Here is a 20763-nt window from a genome sequence, read left to right on the forward strand (position 1 = left end):
TGGCTGAGCTTATTATTATAATTATATATAAATTATTGAATTAATAAATATTATTTAATTTTTTCATCACTATGTACATCTTATTTTGAACTCCTGTTATTTGATGAAGTCCTTAGGACTATTTGATTCGATATAAGAGGATATATTGCTTAGTCCTTAAACCTTAGATTCATGACCAAATGATATACTATTATTAGGATGATATCTATATCAAGTATAGGTCATTGTGTGCCATGTACGTTGGTTGTCCTCTTAATCAAGGAGTGTGGAGACACTAGTATAGATACAAGTGAGATATAAGAGTACATCTCATTGAATGTGATCAACTACTGAGCACTCTACTATCAAGAGTAGCTCACGAAGGATATGGACACAAGTATCCCTCCGACCTGAAATCACCACAGTGACTTGCAAGCAACTCACTGTACTTTGATGCCGGACTACCTAAATTTTTAATTCAATAATGAAAAATTTTTAGACATAATCAAGTACTTGAAAAGTCAGTGTATGAGTCAAGATGGAATAGATCTCTTTGAATAAGTAGGAGTTAATGTATCAGTGTATTTTAATTCAGTAAAACTTTGATCAGAGTAATCCATGTGATGGATTTTGAAAATTAAAATACAATGTGGATGACCATATCAGGATTGACAGTTAAATTCTAGGTCATCTTGAGCATTTGAATCAAAGGGATGAATTATACGGTAACCATATGCCAATAAGTTCTTGAATGATGCTTCGCAATCTTTCAATCTATCCAGAAGTCGGATATTATTGCTAGATAGTCACTTTGATTGGTATAGAAAGATTATTTCTATACTAGTAACTTAGGTTTGAACCTATGAGATCATACTTAAAAGAAGTTTCAACTGATCATATGGTTGATCGATGATTAAGAATCATTTTAGGATAAAACAGTCAATTCGATTGATGATTAATCCTGTACAAAAATTATAATAAATTAATTCACTAATTATTGATAAATTATAAGAAAATTGATTAGTAATTAGATTTCTATAGCTCAATTTAATCGAGCATTGAGATTTGGATCAAATCTAATTGAATTGAATTCAATTTGGTTTGATCCGATTAGGTTATGAGATGACCTAATCGCTAAGGATGTTCGATTCCTAATTTGATTAGGACTTGAGCTCGATTAATTTTTGATTTGATTAAGATTTAATTAAAATTATTTACTATCTAATTAGATTAGATTTAATGATCCAATTGGATCTAACCTAATTCGATTGGGTTAAGAATCTAATTGGATGAGAAAATAATTTGAATTCAAATTTTTTGTGCCTCCTTTCTCTGCGCCCTCTTATTCTTCATGTGAAAATTTTTTTTATATAAATTTTTTTCATGCCTAGAAGCTTTTTCATATTTACATCTAATTTTTTTTAATTAAAAATTGATTGATTTAAATTTGAGTTCAAATAAGTTTGAATTTGAATGAAAACTTAAAGTCCAAATTGAGTTGGACTCTTCTCTTTATTCCATCATTTTTCTCCACACATAAAGTATTTTTGCATGAGATTTTTTATACCATTCTAATGTTGATCGATCTCTCTCTTAGTTTATAATATAAGGATAAAATTTGATTCAAAATTTAATTCAAATTTGATTTGAATTGATGATAAGGATCAACCAACATTTAAAATTGAATCGAAACTATTTTTTCCTTATCCTTATCTTTCATGGGACGCCACCCTTAAGAAGGGATTAGTTTTGTGCAAGATTAGAAGTAATTTTTGGCATGAGAAACCTGAGAGTTGGGGCATAAAATGTTGAGGGTGGGTTGGGCTTCTGTGCGTGAGAAATAGAGGAAGTATTTTTCCTCTCGGGCATGAGGTGTAGGGTCTAGGATTTCAACTCTAGATTTTATAAAAAAAAAATACAAGAGTGAGTCTTGTTCAATCTTCTACACCATCACCTTCTTATAAAGCTTCATCTTTTGATCCAGAGAAGTCTGAAAGATCTGAAGAAAGGAGCTTGGATCAGTCATTTAGAGTCTTCGATGCGAGCTACCACTCTCACAAAGGAAGATCCAATCAGGGCTTCGAGTGGATGATGTGTAGAGGCCGGATGGCCTGTGCAGCTACTTGACATTAGTGAAAGCTTCATACCATGCATACCATCAGTGAAGATCATCGATCTATGAGAAGATGATGAGTTCTGAACTCAATCGATGTGATCTAAAGGTTAGATCAGATTTAAGACATCGATGTGATTGATGTAGTTTTTTATTTTATATCAGATTTTATATATAAATTTTTATATTATAGATTTTTAATTAATAATTTAGATCTAATTCAAGATATGTTTAGAAAATTAAAATATTTAATTTTTTATTTTTTATTATAAAATTTTAAAAATACATACTTTGAACTACCTATTTTTCTTTCAATTGGCATCAGAGAAGGTTTCTTATGATATAAATTTTTTACATATAACCTGATATTATATTTATTTAGATATATAATTTAATTTAAATTAGATCTAATATATAATATTTAGATCTAAAATTAATTATAGATCTGATCGCACAAACTGATATAAGATTGTCCTGCTGTAAGGTTTATCCTTTACAGTGCAAAGGTTGTTCTAGTTTGTATTGATCTTTATAAAATTTAATTTTAATTATTTAGATTAGATCTAAATAATTAATTTAAAATCTGAGTAGTATAGTAATCTGATTGGATAGATCCTCATAGCCATTCGGTCATAGAAGAAATCAAGATTTTGTAACTCTATTTATCCATTCGATGGGATCTCCTATGGTGTGTAGGGGTGCTACGCGGTCTTTTCCATGATGATGAATAATAAAAAAAAATTTAAAACTTTATTTTATATCTAAAATAATATATACTAGATCTAAAATTAGTATTTTAATCATTAGATGATTGATTATAAAAATATTTTATAAAATTAAAAATTATTTTCAAACATCGAATTTGAATCCATGTCGGTCTAAAATTTAATTGAGAATTAAGCGATCTTGATTTGAGAATCAAAAATCTAAGATATTAATTTTATAATTCATGGGTTAATGAGTTAGCTCGAGTCAAGTCCATTTAACTAGGTTAGCCTAGGGTTAGAAATCTTTGATAATAGATCATGTTAGTAATTGATCAAATCTAACTAAAAGTTAATTTTGATCGGATCAATTTCTTCTCTTAATCAATTTCAATAGTTGTAGTTGGTCAAGTCCATATTTTTGATTAGACTAATATAGACTTTGATCGTAGCTCCATGATCGAACCCAAGTCTACAAGTTGATCAAATTAAAAATGACTAACCAGTTGGTGTCTAAGGTAAGTATGATAGCTTTGATCGGTAGTTATTAATTGAGAGCTATTCACATAGATTGAATCTATATCGATTTAATGACATATCTCTCCCACCGATCTCACTTACCTACCAAGATGATGAATCATATTTTGATTAGATCACTTAATGATTGGGGTTAACCCATACTAACTAAAAAATCAGTATGATTGATTTAGGTGCCCTTAGTTCAACTTATTTTGAGTCCTCTTCATGACTTGGTGAAGTCAGTGGGAGGATTTATGATTGGTTGGCTGGACCAGCTTATGCCTAATCTTTTTTAATCTGACTTAGTGAAGTCAGTGGGAGGATTAAGATTAACTGATCAAATCTTTTCTGATCTCTCAATTCAACTAATTAAATCTTTTAAAATTATTAGGTCCCTAAAAATGAAATGGTTATGGTGATAACTAGATCATAGTCTCCCATTAAGTTAGGTGATAATGAATCCAACTGTTTCAATGATCATTAGAGGCGTCACATGTCTGGTGCTCATTTGGCTGTCAGAATTATTATTTATAATATATTGATTTAGTTGTATCTTTCTGATGATGGTCAGGTTGATCGAGTCAAACTCGGACTTGATCACTCATTTGTTAGATATACTAAATTCTGGCATGTTAATGATTGGATCTAACCAAAATTTTTAGTGGAGATGCCATATGCCTGCTGAAGAGGTGTTTGGGGTAAAATTGAATGCTAGAAATTGTTTGATGAAATAATTGATTAAAAATCTATCCATGGATGTGCAGGGGTTGGCCGAGCCACACTCGGATCCATGTGTAGCCCATGTGGATTCTAGTACCCACTAAGAAATTAGTGTAATTCTTCGAATTGGAGATAGAGGTTACTAATTCGAATAAAATAGTGAAAGAACCTTTAGATAAAAATTCATATCTTTAGGCTTAATCAATTCATATACTAATTAGATTTTGATTTTTTTTTTGCAATTATAGCCACCACCTTGTCACTTCGATCACTATTAGATAGTGATAAATTGATGGGACCAAATTTCGATAGCTGGTATCGACAGCTCAAAAGAATCTTGGAGCACAAACAGATCTTGTATGTGTTGACAGATCCGGTACCCGAGGAACTAGCTCTGAATGTGCATAGTACGGTCAAAAACACTTATCAGAAGAAGCTCAATGATTGAACTACGATTCATAGTATTATGCTGGCGGCAATGAATGATGAGTTTAGCTATCATTTCGAGAATGCTCAGCCACAGGACATGTTGCAAATATTGAATGAGTCCTTTAGCACACCCGACGATGTTGAGAGGCACAAGATTAGTTGTGCCATCTTCAATGCTCAAATGAGGAAAGGAGCGTCAGTCATTGATCATGTACTGTATATGATCAAGATGATTGAGTGCCTAAGCATGCTCGACTTCCTCCTGCATTAGTAGTGGAGAAAGATGCCATTCTGAACTCTCTACCCAAGTTCTACCTCTCTTTTCTTATTTTTGAATGACAAAGCCTACGATCAACTACTATAGTTTGCTGGGGTTGCTGCAAAACTTTGAGAAGAATTACCAGCTCCACAAAGAGTTGGTGAATATTATGGGAGGATCTTCTTCTGGACGTCGACTCTTTAAGAAATGAAAGAAGAATAAGAAGAACAAGAAAAGGATGCAAAGTGCTAGGGCACCCCAATCCAGTCAGACCAAGAAATCCAAGTCCGATCAGAGTCAGACAGAATACTTCTACTGCAAGAAGTAGAGGCACTGAAAGAAAAATTATCCTTAGTACATTGCCTCCCTAGATCTGAATAGGCCAAGAAAGAAGCAAGTTATTGTTGGACAAGGTAATTATATGATAACACCTTATAATTTTTTAATTTGTGATTCTATTATTTGGGTATTAGATACTGAGAGTCTTTTTAATATTTATAATTCATTGTAGAGTCTGCAGATCAGTAGAAGATTTGAAGAATGCAAAAGGTTCCTTAATGTTAGAGATGGAAGACCAGTTCTAGTGTCAGGGACTATTAAGCTTGTATTCAAGTCCAATATAATTATTCTTAGTGAATGTCATTTTTATCTTTCCTTTTTATTGAACATTATTTTTGTAGGCCTCTCGGCCATGTACGGTTATAAAATTTTAATAAAAAAAAATAATTTTAATATCATTATGAATAGTATTAATGTGATGAATAGATAGCTGAACAATGATATTTACATATTATTGTAATTTGTTAGTATAATGTACACATCCAGCAAACATCCTAGAATTAGTGATGTCTCCGATATCTATCTTTGGCATTGCAGGTTAGGTCATGTTAACAAGAATAGAATAAACAGGTTGACACAAGAGGAAATTCTCAAAGTCAGTGATTATGAATTACTTCTAACCTGTGAGTTATGTCTTCTTGAAAAAATGATCAAGATACCTTTTACTGAAAAAAGTGAGTGAGCTAGTGAAGTTCTAGATCTGATACATACTGATATATGTGAACCAATGAACACCAATACCAAAGATGGATATTATTATTTTATCACATTTACAGATGATCTATCAAGGTATGGGCATATCTACTTAATAAAACATAAGTCAGAATCATTTGAAATATTCAAATGATTTCATAATAAAGTAAAAAAATAAACTGAGAAGAGTATTAAAACTCTTCAATCCAATCGAGAAGAAGAATACCTCTCTAATGAGTTTCTGACATACTTAAAAAAGAATGAGATTCTCTCGCAATGGATCCCTCGTAGAACACCACAACATAATGGTGTATTGAAAAGGAAAAATCGAACTCTGTTAGACATAGTTCGATCTATGATGGACTTTACAAGTCTACCGATCTCTTTTTGAGGATATGCACTCGAGTCGGCTTGTTATATTTTAAATAAAGTTTCGAGTAAGTTCGTAAGTAAAACACCGCATGAGATGTAGATAGAGCATAAGCTAGCACTCTCTTATTTTAGGATTTGGGGATGTCCGACTTATGTCAAATATTTGAAAACTGACACGTTTGAACCTAGGTCTGACAAGTGTCTATTTGTAGGGTACCCAAAAGAGACCAAGGGGTATTACTTCTACCTTGCTGATGAATAGGAGGTGTTCGTCAGTAATAAGGTAGTCTTTCTAGAAAAAAAGTTCCTTGGAGAAGGAACTAATATCTCAAAGATTGAACTTGATGAAGTTCGATCGGTAGAAAAATCGACACAATATAGTAAACCCATAGAGTTGGACTTGATTAGATCAAATCTGAAACTTATTATAGAAACATCTTTAAGGAGATCCGATAGAGTATTACATCAATCGGATAGATACTATGATTTCTTAATCCGAGATGGTGATCCAATTGAATTCGATGAGAATAATGAGGATCCGATCACCTATATGGATGCGATGCAGAGGTCTGACTCCGATAAGTGGCTGGAAGCCATAAAATTCGAAATGGAGTCTATGAAAATCAACAATATATGGACATTGGTTGACCCACCTGAAGGGATAACATCTGTAAGTGGATCTTCAAAAAGAAGAGGGGTGCAGATGGAAAGGTGAAGACCTATAAAGCCCGTCTAGTTGCCAAGGGTTACCGTTAGCATTATGGTATTGACTATGATGAAATATTTTTTCTTATGGCAATGCTCAAGTCGATTCAGATCATGCTTGTAATAGCAACATATCTAGACTATGAAATTTGATAAATGAATATGAAAACAGCCTTCTTAAATAGAGAGCTGGAAGAAGAGGTGTATATGATACAACCTGAAGGTTTCATATCCATAGATGAGTTTAAGGTGTGCAAGCTTTAGAGGTCAATTTATGGACTTAAGCAGGTATCTCAGAGTTGGAATATGTATTTTGATAAAGTGATCAGAACATATGACTTCATTAAGAATGAAGAGGATGTTAGATGTGTGCCCTAGATGCCAGATTGGCTAACACATTCCTGTACCAATGTAAGGGCAAATTTGTAATTTTGACTATAAATGAATAAAAGGGTTATTCTACTATCACACTGTGTATATTATGTCTGTGATACATCCTTTGAGTTAGTAGAAATGTTAATTCATATTTTCAAAAGTTAAAAATTTAAGACATGAATCTACATAACTAACTCATAAACAGCTCCTGACCATAGGATCATCACGAGGATGGTGATCGATCCAAAAGATTGGTGTACGATCACTTCTTTAGGGTAGATGTGTCTTGAGTCTATGATGTGGAGACACCAGAATGAGAGTACAGATATTCATTGAGAATGAGAGTACTGAGCGTGACCACCTCGAGCAGTCATAAGGAAGTCTACCTTCTCATCGATGACTAGCTCGATGTTGCAGCTGTGTGTCTAGTTCTTTGACCTGAGGTACATCGATAGTTCATCTTGAGTGTGTTATAGTTTGACTACACCATAACTCGGTCTTCTAGCCATTCAAAATCCTAAGGTGTGTGTTGGCTGTAGCATATTCATTGTAGGAACCAGATTGCATCAAGATGGGATCTATCAACCTCAGTAGATAAGAGGAGTAGTCCTATGATGATCGAAAGATTGAGTCCTTAAGCTCATGGTCATGGTAGAGTAAAATAATAGAAAAGAGTTTTCTATTAGAGTTTCACATCGGACTTAGATCGATCGATTAATTCATATGACTGATGTTGGATTTGACGAGATCACCTTAACCCTAATTCAATCGGAACTCATGATAAAAGAACTCAATCACACAGGTAGCTGCACTGAGAGGTTCATTTTCATTTCTGATGGGTTGCCACCATATACTGCTAGGTATCACTGGTGGATTTTGACAGCAATTAGAATGATCTTGATGATCAATCATTCTAATTGTCTGAATCAGAAGAGTTCTGGTCCATCGAAAGGAGTTTCGATGATGTCGATGATGAGATCACGACATGTCTCATTACCATACAAAAATGAACCTAACTGGATCACACAAATAAGAGTTAGGATCTGGATGTCATCAATTGTACTAGCCCAGTTCGATTGATTTGGATTAGATCCAATTAGGTTCAAGAAAATCATGCTAGCACACGATTGAGCCTAACTTTCTCCTCGTATAATCTTTTCTATCTCGACTGAGCCAAATATGATTTGACTCACCCAGAGAATCTTGAGAAGGTTTCTCTTAGTCTGAATGGAGCCAGTCCAGCTCAGAAAGGATTTGTCTTAATTCATGAGATGAATTTAAGACAATACCTGTCAATTTCTGTCACCTGCCATTTCCATTTTAGGATATTGGTCCAACGTTGGCCCATGGACCTTGGACTGAAGGCCACTTGGCAAGAGGTCATTAGAGAGTTTTAGTGGAGTGTCCACCTGCTAAATTGAGTCTCAAAATGGGCACCATAATCAGATATGACGTGCACCCCAAGTGGATAAGGATAGAGTCCCATGAGATGAGGACTCTGATCCCTTGATCGACTCAAACTGTTGGGCGCCTATCTCACTGTGCTTATCCAATGTTGGCATCAATAGTAGAAGGGATTGTGAGGATTCTTATCTGATATGATCAAATGACATCATTTCACCAATCAAAATTTTTTCAAAATTAATTAGAATTTTTTGATTGGTCGAATGATGTGGCACTGCATGGCGCAGCAGGGTCTATTTAAACCCTGTCTGCGCCTAGGGTTTAGAGTCTCTGCTCAATACCCATCAAAATCCTGAATTCTCTCCACTTCTCTATGCCCCCTCTGCTCCTCTCCCTCCTCTCTTCACATCCAAGAGGTTGGGTATCCATCTGGTGCTTGTCCAAGGTGTGGTGGCTCCTTGATCAGGAGGCTGCAGCAATCTGTCGAGAAACTGCTGCTCCAGCTTCAGAAGCTCTTTTGAAGAACTTCTAGATCAGATCCAGATCTGATTTTTGGAGCAAAGATTTACAAAGAGAAGATGATTTAGATCCTGCTTGAGTAGATATCGGTAGAGGCCATACGACTATGTGGCTATTTTAGAACCTCGAGCATTACTGCGATCATCTGTAGGGTAATCTAGTTATCCTAGAGGTATTTCTCTATTCCTCATAATTTTAGATTTAATTTTAGATTTAATATTAGATAATAAAAATTAGATCTAATAGATCTTAAATTTAAAATAATTATAAGATTTTTTTTTGTAATATTCTGCCCCAAATCTCATTAGATCTGGAAGATCCTACAGGAAAAAAATCGATTTTTCCCTTCAATTGGTATCAGAGCCAGTTTGATGGCTCTATTTCAGATCTAATTTAGATCTAATTTTTATTTTTATTTATTTGATATTAATAAATTTTAGATATCACATCAGATGTAATAGGATCTGAAATCAAAAAAATTTAAAATTAAATCTAAGTAGATCTAACATATATGAGATGCATGACTAGACTATGAATAGTTTAAACTATAAATAGTCTTGAAATTTTATGTTTTAATATGATTAAAATATAAATTAGATTTAATTTATTCTCTAATTTTTAATATTATAAATATTATATTCAGATCAAAAAATAAAAAATAAAATTTAATTAATTCATAAGATTGATCTGCTGCATGCCTAGACTAGTTGTAGAATTATTCTAGTAACTGTCTAGAATAGATTTCATATTGAATAGTTCAATTTAAATCTTATTTTCTAGATGTTACATGTGATGTATCAGATCTGAAAGCATGCTAATTAAATCAGATTTTAATACATGAGATGTATGCAAAGCACGTATAAGTTAGATCTGAAATTATATATGTGATATGTAACTTAGATCTAACTAGTTTTGTAGTTAAATCAATATTTCTAATTAAGGTGTTTCTCATGACCGTCCGATCATAAGAATAAAATAGGATTTAAGATCCTCTCCTCCCATTCAATGGGGTGTTCTTATGGCGTGTAGGGGTGCTGTGCGTTCATCCTTAATCAGAAATCAAACTTACTTTTCTGCAAAATCCTAGATCCTGAAACCCTAGAATTTATTTACATATTTTGTTTATGAACACAAGACTTAATTAATGAATTAAGCTTATGAAATCAAATTAGGTCTAAAATTGAGAATTTCAAATCTAAATCATTTTCATAAAATTGAGTTCGGGCTTGGGTAGCTCAATTAGGTCTAGCAATTGATCAAACTGAATCAAAAGTTGGTTAGGTGGGATCATGAAAGCTAATAATTGACCAGCCTAATAGGATTAAGTCTAGGTCAAGGTCGAATCACATTTAGATGTGACTCGATTAAGTTAAGACCTTATTTGGCTCAGTGGTTAGAGCCTGAATTATAGACTAACCCAATTGGTTCTGGTTCGACAATTTGGTGTCTAAGGTAAGTTGGGCAAATACGACCGACTGATTTTTAATTGAGAGCTACTCGACTCGAATGCATTCTTGTCAAGTTAATGGCATATCCCTCCCACCGGTCTCACTTACCTGGCCATATGTGTCGACCCAGTTCTGATTTGAGGTGGCTAATAATTCGAGATAACCAATGCCACTAGGTTAGTTATAATTGTTATGACTATGTCAAGTCAAGTTTAATAAGATCTAAATCAAATCTTTCTAAGAAAATATTAAGTTTAAGATCTTCCACCATTGTGGATGTGCGAGCCCTTCCTAGGGTTGATTGTTCTCGACTGATTACAGTGGCTCAGTTACATCGGAAAGATGCAATCATGTCCATTAGACATTGGATGCTACGGATTAGAGGATAGGTTGTGCTCAATATTTCAGATACGATGAGGAACTCAATCAGGAATCTAGTTCGTGCAAATGGTGGGTCTAACTTAACTAAGGATTGGAGCAATATTTCAGACATGGTGAGCTTCATGAATTAGAGATCAAGTTTTGGATGCACCATGATTAGAGAATCATTAGACAAGAGTTGTCCACTCATCGGTTGACTCATCACCAATAACTGTTAGGTGAGGTGATGAGCCAGTCGGTGAGATCGCACCACCCACTAGAAATCACTAATCACGAAGATTTTCACATCTCTACCTAGAGAGTGTAGGGATCTGAAAAAATAGTAGGAACCTAATTTGTTTAAAAATGAAATTCTTAAATAAATTAGTTAAGCTTGATTATAAAATCTAACTAGAAACTTTTGACTCTCTACAGAAAATATGTCTGCGTCCAACCCCCTGACGAAAATACTAGACACCCACAGATTAACTGGACCTAATTTTAAAGACTAGTTGAGGAACTACAGAATTATTCTGGATTTTGAGAAACTGACTCATGTCTTGGACCAAGACCCACCTGCCATGCCAGCACGTCTGACTACTGAACAGAGAGCATCTCTGAAAAAGTGGATGGATGAAGATAACAAAGCCAGGTACTACATATTGGGTGCAATATCTGATGACTTGTAGCGCCAGCATGAGAATATTATGACTATCCGTCAAATGTTGGCTCATCTATAAGAGTTGTTTGGTGAACAAAGTCGCGCAGCCAAGTATCAAGTCTGCCAAAGATTTTTTAAGACTAAAATGCATGATGGGCAGTCAGTCCAAGATCATTGTTTGATAATGATCAAGGATCTTGAGGAGCTTGAGAAGCTCGGTATCATCTTAGACAAAGATTTTCAGATTGATGTGATCCTTCAGTCCTTGTCCGATGCATATGGTCAATTCATCATGAACTTTCATATGCATAAGATGCAGTGTACCTTGGCTGAATTAATGAACATGTTGGTTACGGCTAAGCTTTCTTTAAAGAGTTCAAAAGGCTCAGTCCTTACTGTGGAGCAGACTTCTTCCAAAAGAAAGTCTTTTGGAAAGAAGAAAAAGTCTGTGAAGAAGTAGAAGGTGGATAGGAAAAGGAAGAAGACAGAACCGAAGAAAAAGACTGCTGAAAAAGAAAAATATTTTCACTGCAATTTAGACGGCCATTGGAAACAAAACTGTCCTCAATGCCTGGCCATCCCGAAGAATAAAAAGGATGGTCCTTCTGGAGGTATGCTCGTTATAGAATCTTATCTTATGATTTTCTCTGCATCCAGTTGGGTATTTGACTCTAATTCTAGTGCTCATTTGTACACTTCTATGCACGGTTTTGAGGAGAGCAGGAAGCTGAAGGATGAGGATATGATCCTACGCATCGAAAATGGAGCAAGAGTTGTTGCTGTGGCCGTGGAAACCTACCCTCTGTGATTACCGTTAGGATTAGATTTAGTTCTTAGGGACTGTTATTATGTGCCAGTAGCAAGCAGGAATTTGATTTTCGTTTCATGTTTAGCACGAGAAGGCTATGTGATTAGCTTTCATAAGGACCATTGTAACATATTTTATGAAAATAATAAAATTGTAAATAATTTTCTTATTAATGATCTCTATCAGCTACATATTGATGTATCTGTATTTCATATCGAGCAAAATGTGAATGCCATAGGAATTAAAAGGCCTAGAGATAGTCTAAATGATAGGTATCTGTGGCACCTAAGGCTAGATCATATAGCGGAAGACAGGGTTAACAAATTGAAGAAATTCGGGCTATTGAGTACATTGACTTTTGAGTCATATCCAGTTTGTGAATCATGCCTTCAAGGCAAAATGACCAAGCTCCCTTTTGTGGGACATGGGGAAAGGGCCACAGACCTACTTGCCCTAGTACATACGGATGTGTGTGGCCCATTTGATGTGCTGGCTAGAGGCAACTATGTCTACTTCATTATCTTCACCGATGATATGTCTAGGTACGGGTATGTGTTTTCAATGAAACACAAGTTTGAAGCCTTTGAAAAGTTCAAAGAATTCAGACATGAAGTAGAAAAACAAACAGAAAAGCCCATTAAGGTTCTTCGATCAGATCGAGGAGGCGAATATCTTAGTCGGGAGTTCCTAGACTATCTTAAGGATAATGGCATAATCTCTCAATGGACTCCACCTGGAATGCCACAACTCAACGGTGTTTCAGAATGGAGAAATCGGATCCTATTAGATATAGTCCGTTCCATGATGAGCTTCACGGACCTCCCTGAGCTTCTTTGGGGACATTATCTCATGACAGCAATATATGTGTTGAATAGGGTTTTCTCTAAAATCATTCCTACCACACCGTATGAGATATGACATGGTAAGAAGCCAAGTCTGAGTCATCTCAAAATTTGGGGTTGTCCGGCTGATGTCAAGAGACAGCAGGCGGACAAGTTAGAGTTCAGATCTTTTAGAGCTCGGTTCATAGGATATCCTAAAGAGCCATTAGGATACTATTTCTATATTTCGAAAGATCATAATGTGATTGTGAATCGACATACTATTTTTCTTGAAAAATAGTTTATTCAAGATGATGGCATCAGAAGAATAATTAAACTCAAAGAAAATATCTCCCAAGAGCAATGAGCTAAAGAACCTGAGGAACCAAATCAATTAGAACCAGTCCTAACACAACCTCTTCCACCTCATAGATCGACGAGAGTTTTTTGTCCTCCTGAAAGGTACTTAGGTACTATACAAGAGAAAGTAGAGAAAATATTTCTCACAGAAAATGGGGCTCATGGTGATGACCCCAAGACCTATGATGAGGCGATATCAGATATTGACTCCGAAAAATGGTTAGAGGCAATGAGATTAAAAATTGACTCGATGCACTCAAACCAAGTCTGGACCTTGGTAAATCCACCTAAAGGTATTATACCTATTAGGTGTAAATAGATCTTCAAGAGAAAGATAGGTGCAGATGGAAATGTGGAGACATTCAAGGCTAGGCTCGTGGCGAAAGGTTATAATCAGTGCGAAGATATTAACTATCAGGATACCTTTTCTCCCGTAGCCATGCTAAAATCTATCCGCACATTGCTTGCTGTTGCAGCCTATTTCGATTATGAAATATGGCAGATGGACGTGAAAACGATATTTTTAAATGGATATCTTGAGAAAGATATCTATATGGAATAGCCACCTGGTTTTACATCCAGTGATAATGATCATAAGGTCTGCAAGCTGCAAAGGTCCATTTATGGACTTAAACAAGCATCTCGGAGCTGGAATACTCGTTTCAATGATGTGATCAAAATGTTTGGTTTCATCAAGAACGAAGAGGAACCATGTGTATTCAAGAAGGTCAGTAGGAGCACGGTTGTCTTCCTCGTACTGTACGTTGATGACATCCTCCTAATTGAAAATGATATTTCCATGTTGACCTCAGTCAAAATATGGTTGTATAAAGAGTTCTCTATGAAAAATCTAGGAGAGGCATCCTTTATACTGGGTATTAAGGTCTATAGAGATAGATCAAATAGGATGCTGGGACTTTCACAGAAGATGTACATAGAGGAGGTGCTAAAAAGGTTTAACATGAAAAACTCCAAAAGAGGTTTAGTACCTTTTAGATATGGCATTCATCTCTCCAAGAAGATGTGTCCTAGCACACCTGAGGAGATTGAATGCATGAGCAAGATCTCTTATGCTTCCATAATAGGGAGCCTCATGTATGTCATGCTATGTACACGACCTGATATAGCCCATGCTGTGAGTGTCACAAGTAGATATCAGTCGAATCCAGATGAAGAGCACTGGACTTCTGTGAAATGTATCCTTAAGTACTTGAGAAGGACTAAGGATATGTTTTTAGTCTTTGGGAATGGAGAACTCCAGGTTCAGAGATTTATAGACTCAGACTTTATGTCTGATATAGATGATCGAAAGTCGACATCTAGGAGTCTGTTCATTTGCAATGGTGGTGCAGTTAGCTGGAAGAGTTCCAAGCAGATGGTAATTGCTGATTCCACCATGGAGGCAGAGTATATTGCTGCATCAGAAGCTGCGAAGGAGGTATTCTGGTACAAGATGTTTGCCGCAGAGCTTGGAGTGATGTCATCGGATGCCATCTCTCTTTTTCCAGCGATAATAATGGCGCCATAGCCCTAACTAAGGAGCCAAGATCTCACCAGAAGTCCAAGCATATCGAGCAGCGATTCCATCTGATCCGTGATTATCTCGAAAAAGGTTATAATGAGGTTAAGAGAGTCGACTCCATAGACAATGTGATAGACTCACTGACAAAGCCATTAGGCCAGTAGAAGATCGAAGCCCACCTTGAGAAGATGGGACTTAGATATGTAGCCAATTGACATTAGGTCAAGTGGGAGTTTGTTAGATGTGTGCCCTAAATGTCAAATTGACTAACATATTCCTGTACAAATGTAAGGGCAAATTTATAATTTTGACTATAAATGAATAAAAGGGTTATTCTACTATCACATTGTGTACATTATGTCTGTGATACATCCTTTGAGTTAGTAGGAATGTTAATTTATATTTTCAAGAGTTAAAAATTTAAGACATAAATTTACATAACTAACTCATAAACAGCTCCTGACCATAGGATCATCACGAGGATGGTGATCGATCCGGAAGGTTGGTGTACGATCGCTTCCTTAGGGTAGATGTGTCTTGAGTCTACGATGTAGAGACACCAGAGTGAAAGTACAGGTATTCGTTGAGAACGAGAGTACTGAGCGTGACCACCTCGAGCAGTCATAAGGAAGTCTACCTTCTTATCGATGACTAGCTCGATGCTGCAGCTGTGTGTCTAGTTCTTTGATCTGAGGTACATCGACAGTTCACCTTGAGTGTGTTATAGTTTGACTACACCATAACTCAGTCTTCTAGCCATTCGAAATCCATAGGTGTGTGTTGGCTGTAGCATATTCATTGTAGGAACCAGATTGCACCAAGATGGGATCTATCAATCTCGGTAGATAAGAGGAGTAGTCCTATGATGATCGAAAGATTGAGTCCTTAAGCCCATGGCCATAGCAGAGTGAAATAATGGAAAAGAATTTTTCATTGGGGTTTCTGTTGCTCCTTGAATTGATTTTGATGATTATAAAGCATTTGAGGGGATTACTAATGATTTTGGTTTGAAAAAAGATTTATTATATTTCAGGAGCAAAATCATAATTTTATCAGAGCTAATTCGGAAGCCTCAAGAGCAAGAACAAAAGATGTGTAATCTATTGGAGGTAATTTTAATATTTTTGGAAGGATATTTTGTAAGAAAATCAAGTTTATATTTTTGAGTCGACCCCATGAGTCGACTCATGGCTAAAAGGGCTGAACGGCACACAAAATTTTTGGCTGGCACACTTTGTGAGTCGACCCCATGAGTCGACTCCTTGGCATGAGTCAATCCTTTGAGTCGACCTCTGCTGCTCTACAGGCCAAAATTATAGAACAATCATTTTCTGCTCTTTTCCACAGAGGTCGACCCCATGAGTCGACCCATGAGCATGAGTCAACCCTATGACTCGACCCCTGTGACGAAAAATTTCCGCAATGGCTAGTTTTTAACCCATTTCGATTGCATTTAATGCTCATTTAATGTGCTCTAACGGCTCTATTTCAGTCCAGATTACTCTCCACCATTATTTGAAGTTATAAAAGGTACTTAAAGGAGGGAATCAAAGATAAGAAAGAGATTTGAAAAAGATTCTTCAAGCATTCATTTCAACTCTAAGCAAGAGCCCACTTAAAAAGGTCAAGAAGCTTTTATTTCAAGTTCACCAACTCTTCAAGAGCTCATTCAAGTCTCCAACCATCTTGAGAAAATCAGAAAGAGCTTTCTTCTAATTGTGTAAAGTATATTTAAAATATTATTTGCTTATTAAAAGAGCTACATCTATACTTTTATGTGATTAACTCCTATACTCTATTTTTGAGTTGTTTATTTTATTTTGGAAGAAATCCGAAATATGAAAAGGTTGATCCAAACCTTGAATCAGATTGTATTGGGTTGGCTTGTACCCAAAAAATAAGTATTTTAGCTTGGAATAGCTAGAGTCGGAGGTTCCGACGTTGTATTCGGATTGAATACAGTCTAATGGATTTAAAATTCCAAGTAGGAGCTTGGGGAGTAGATGTAGGTGCAAGGTTGGCACCGAACCACTATAAATCCTCTTGTTTGTATTGTGCTTACTTGCTCTCCTTTTAAATTTTTTTATCTTCTTGCATTCTCGCATCCAACTTCTACACCTTGCATAAATTACACTCTCCATACTTATCTTGCTCATTGTTAAATAATCTTCATAGTTGTAAGTTAAGTTTAAATTTTTTTTAAAAAACTCAATTCACCCCTCCTCTTGAGTTGCATAGCTGGACAACAAGTGGTATCAAAGTTTGGTGCTCTAGCCCTACTTTGATTTAACCATCAAAGAGCTAAAGATCTATGGCAACTCAAGTTGGCACTTCTCTAGTCGAGGGACAGTCCACAAACCGACCTCCATTTTTCAATGGGTCAAACTATATCTATTGAAAAGCTCGGATGAAAATCTTTACTCAAGTACTTGACTATGATATGTGGAGTATCATAGTAAACGGACCACACACACCCACTAAATTAATTGATAGTGTGGAATCAACCAAATCTGAAAAAGAATGGAATGATGTTGATAAGAAAATGGCTCAACTAAATGCTAAATCCATGAATATTTTGTATTGTGCTCTAGATGCTAATGAATTCAATCATATTTCAACATGCATGTTTGTTAAGAAAATATGGGATAGATTAGAAGTAACTCATGAAGAAACTAATCGAGTGAAGGAATCCAAAATTAACATGCTCGTGCATAAATATGAACTTTTTAAAATGGAGCATGATGAATCTATAACTGAAATGTTTACTCATTTTACTAATATTATAAATGGTCTAAAAAGTCTTGGTAAGTCTTATTCTAATAGTGATCTCGTGAGAAAGATTCTTAGGTCCTTACCAAGAACTTGGAAAACCAAAGTGACTGCTATCCAAGAAGCCAAAGATCTGAACATCCTACCCTTGGAAGAGCTTCTAGGATCACTGATGACACATGAGCTGAGCATGAAACAGCATCAAGAAGAAAAAATCAAAAAGAAGAGGACAATCGTCTTCAAATCTATGACTCAACTTGATGAAAAAATTGATGATATGAAAAATGAAGAGCAGGATGAAGAAATGGCTCTCATTACTAGAAGATTTAAGAAATTTTTGAGGAAAAAGAAACAAGGGATGAGGAAGAGGCCACCCACAAAAGGAGAACACAGTAAAGAGAAAGATAAGGAGCAACCCCTTATTTGCTATAAATATAAGAAATTGGGACACTTTAAGTCTGAATGCCCACAACTGAAGAAGGATCCCAAGAAGTACAAGAAGAAGGCCATGATGGCTACATGGAGTGGAAGTGATGAGTCAAGCTCCGAAGAAGAAGACTCAAATGAACAAGCCAACTTGTGTCTTATGGCATATGAAAATGAGATAAATTCTGAAACTCCTATTGACTTTACCTTTGAAGAACTTTATGAAGCTTTTTATGATTTAATTGATGAACTAAAGAAGCTAGGGGTAAAGAACAAAGAGTTAAAATCAAAGAATCAATACTTACTAAAATAAAATGAGAATATTTCTAATGAAAAATCAATCCTGTCTCAAGAAAATCTGAACTTAAAAGATGAGATTGCCAAGCTAAAATCAATAGTTGAAAAATTCATCTTAAGTTTAAATAAACTTAATATGATACTTGAAAATCAAAAAACTGTTTATGATAAAATTGGTCTTGGCTACAACCCCTTAAAGAAACAAAGATTTCTAAAAAATATCTATGTAAACTCTTCAAGCAACAAGTTTTCAAACATTACTTGCTTCAAATATGGTAGAGTAAGACACAAGTCATACACTTGTTTCTCTAACAAATTCATAAATTCTAATGTAAAGAAAATATGGGTTCCAAAAAGAACCATTGTGATTAACCAAAAAGGACCCAAGAAAGTTTGGGTACCTAAAGTAAAAACTTGACTTTTGCTTGCAGGTGTGTCTTGCATCCCAAGGAGCAAATCGAAAATGGTATCTGGATAGCGGATGCTCGAGACACATGACTGGTGATGAATCTCAATTCATTACACTTGATGCTAAAAATGGAGGGATGGTCACCTTTGGAGACAATGACAAAGGAAAGATCATTGGTATAGGTAATATTGGTATCACTCCCTCAAAGTATATTGAAAATATTTTATTTATAGATGGTTTAAAATATAATTTATTAAGCATCAGTCAATTTTGTGATAAAGGATACAAAGTTAATTTTGAATCTTCTGTTGTATAGTAACTAGTCCTATTAATGAAGGCATTAAATTTGTTGGGCATAGACATGGTAATATTTATATGGTAGATTTGAATGATCTATCCAAAATAAACATGCAATGCCTAGTAGCCTTGAACGCCAAGATTAATGAGACTAGTTGGCTTTGGCATCGTAGGCTTGCACATATTAGCATACATTCACTTTCAAAACTCATTAAGAAGGAATTTGTTATCGGTTTACCCAAATTGAACTTTGAAAAGGATAGAATTTGTGATACATGCCAACTAGGTAAACAAACAAGAGTTTCATTCAAATCTAAAAATATTGTTTCAACTTCTAGACCATTAGAACTATTGCACATGGATTTATTTGGACCTACTAGAACTACTAGTCTAGGTGGAAAACGATATGATTTTGTAATTATTGATGATTTCTCTCATTTTATATGGATCTTCTTTTTGGCACATAAGGATGAAACTTTTCATGTTTTCTTTAAATTTTATTGAAAAGTCACAAATGAGAAAGGTTTTTCAATTTAAAATATTCGAAGTGATCATGGAACCGAATTTGAAAATCAGAATTTTAAAAAATTTTGTGATGAAAAAAGAATTGGCTACAACTTTTCGGTACCTAGGATACCCCAACAAAATGGGATAGTAGAAAGAAAAAATAGAATTCTTGAAGAAATGGCCTGTACCATGCTATGTGAAAGCAACCTTCTAAGATATTTTTGGGCAAAAGTAATTAACACGGCATGTTACATATTAAACCATATTTTAATTAGACAAATTTTAAAGAAAACTCCCTATGAGCTTTGGAAAGGAAGAAAACCAAAGATTGCATATTTTCATATTTTTGGTTGCCGATGTTTTGTGTTAAACAATGGTAAAGAAAGACTAAAAAAATTTGATGCAAAATCTGATGAAGTAATTTTCTTGGTTATTCCTCTTCTAGTAAAGCCTTTAGAGTTTTCAACAAAAGAACCTTAGTAGTAGAGGAGTCAATACATGTTGTCTTTGATGAAACTAACGATCTTTCTTCAAGAAAGAATGAAGGTATTGATGATGCAGATCCTCTTATAGAAAGGATAAAGGAGATCACTCTAAAAGATTCAACCATTCAAGATGATGAAGAACATGAAGACAAACAGGATGAGGAAGGTGAAGAACAACAAGAACAACCTCAAGGTACAAATGATCTATCCAAAGAATGGAGGTATGATCACAATCATCCCAAGAAACTAATCATTGATGATCCTACACATGGTGTAAGAACTCGTTCCTCACTTAGAGATGCATTCGATCATTTTATTTTTGTCTCTCATCTTGAACCTAAAACCACAGACGAAGCTGAAAAGATTATAATTGGATTAATGCAATGCAAGAAAAACTTAATCAATTTGAAAGAAATAATGTATGGGCTTTAGTATCAAGACCTAAAAATTATTCAATAATTGG

This window comes from Elaeis guineensis, chromosome 1, assembly GCF_000442705.2.
Source record: "Elaeis guineensis isolate ETL-2024a chromosome 1, EG11, whole genome shotgun sequence".
Classification (NCBI taxonomy): Eukaryota; Viridiplantae; Streptophyta; class Magnoliopsida; order Arecales; family Arecaceae; genus Elaeis; species Elaeis guineensis.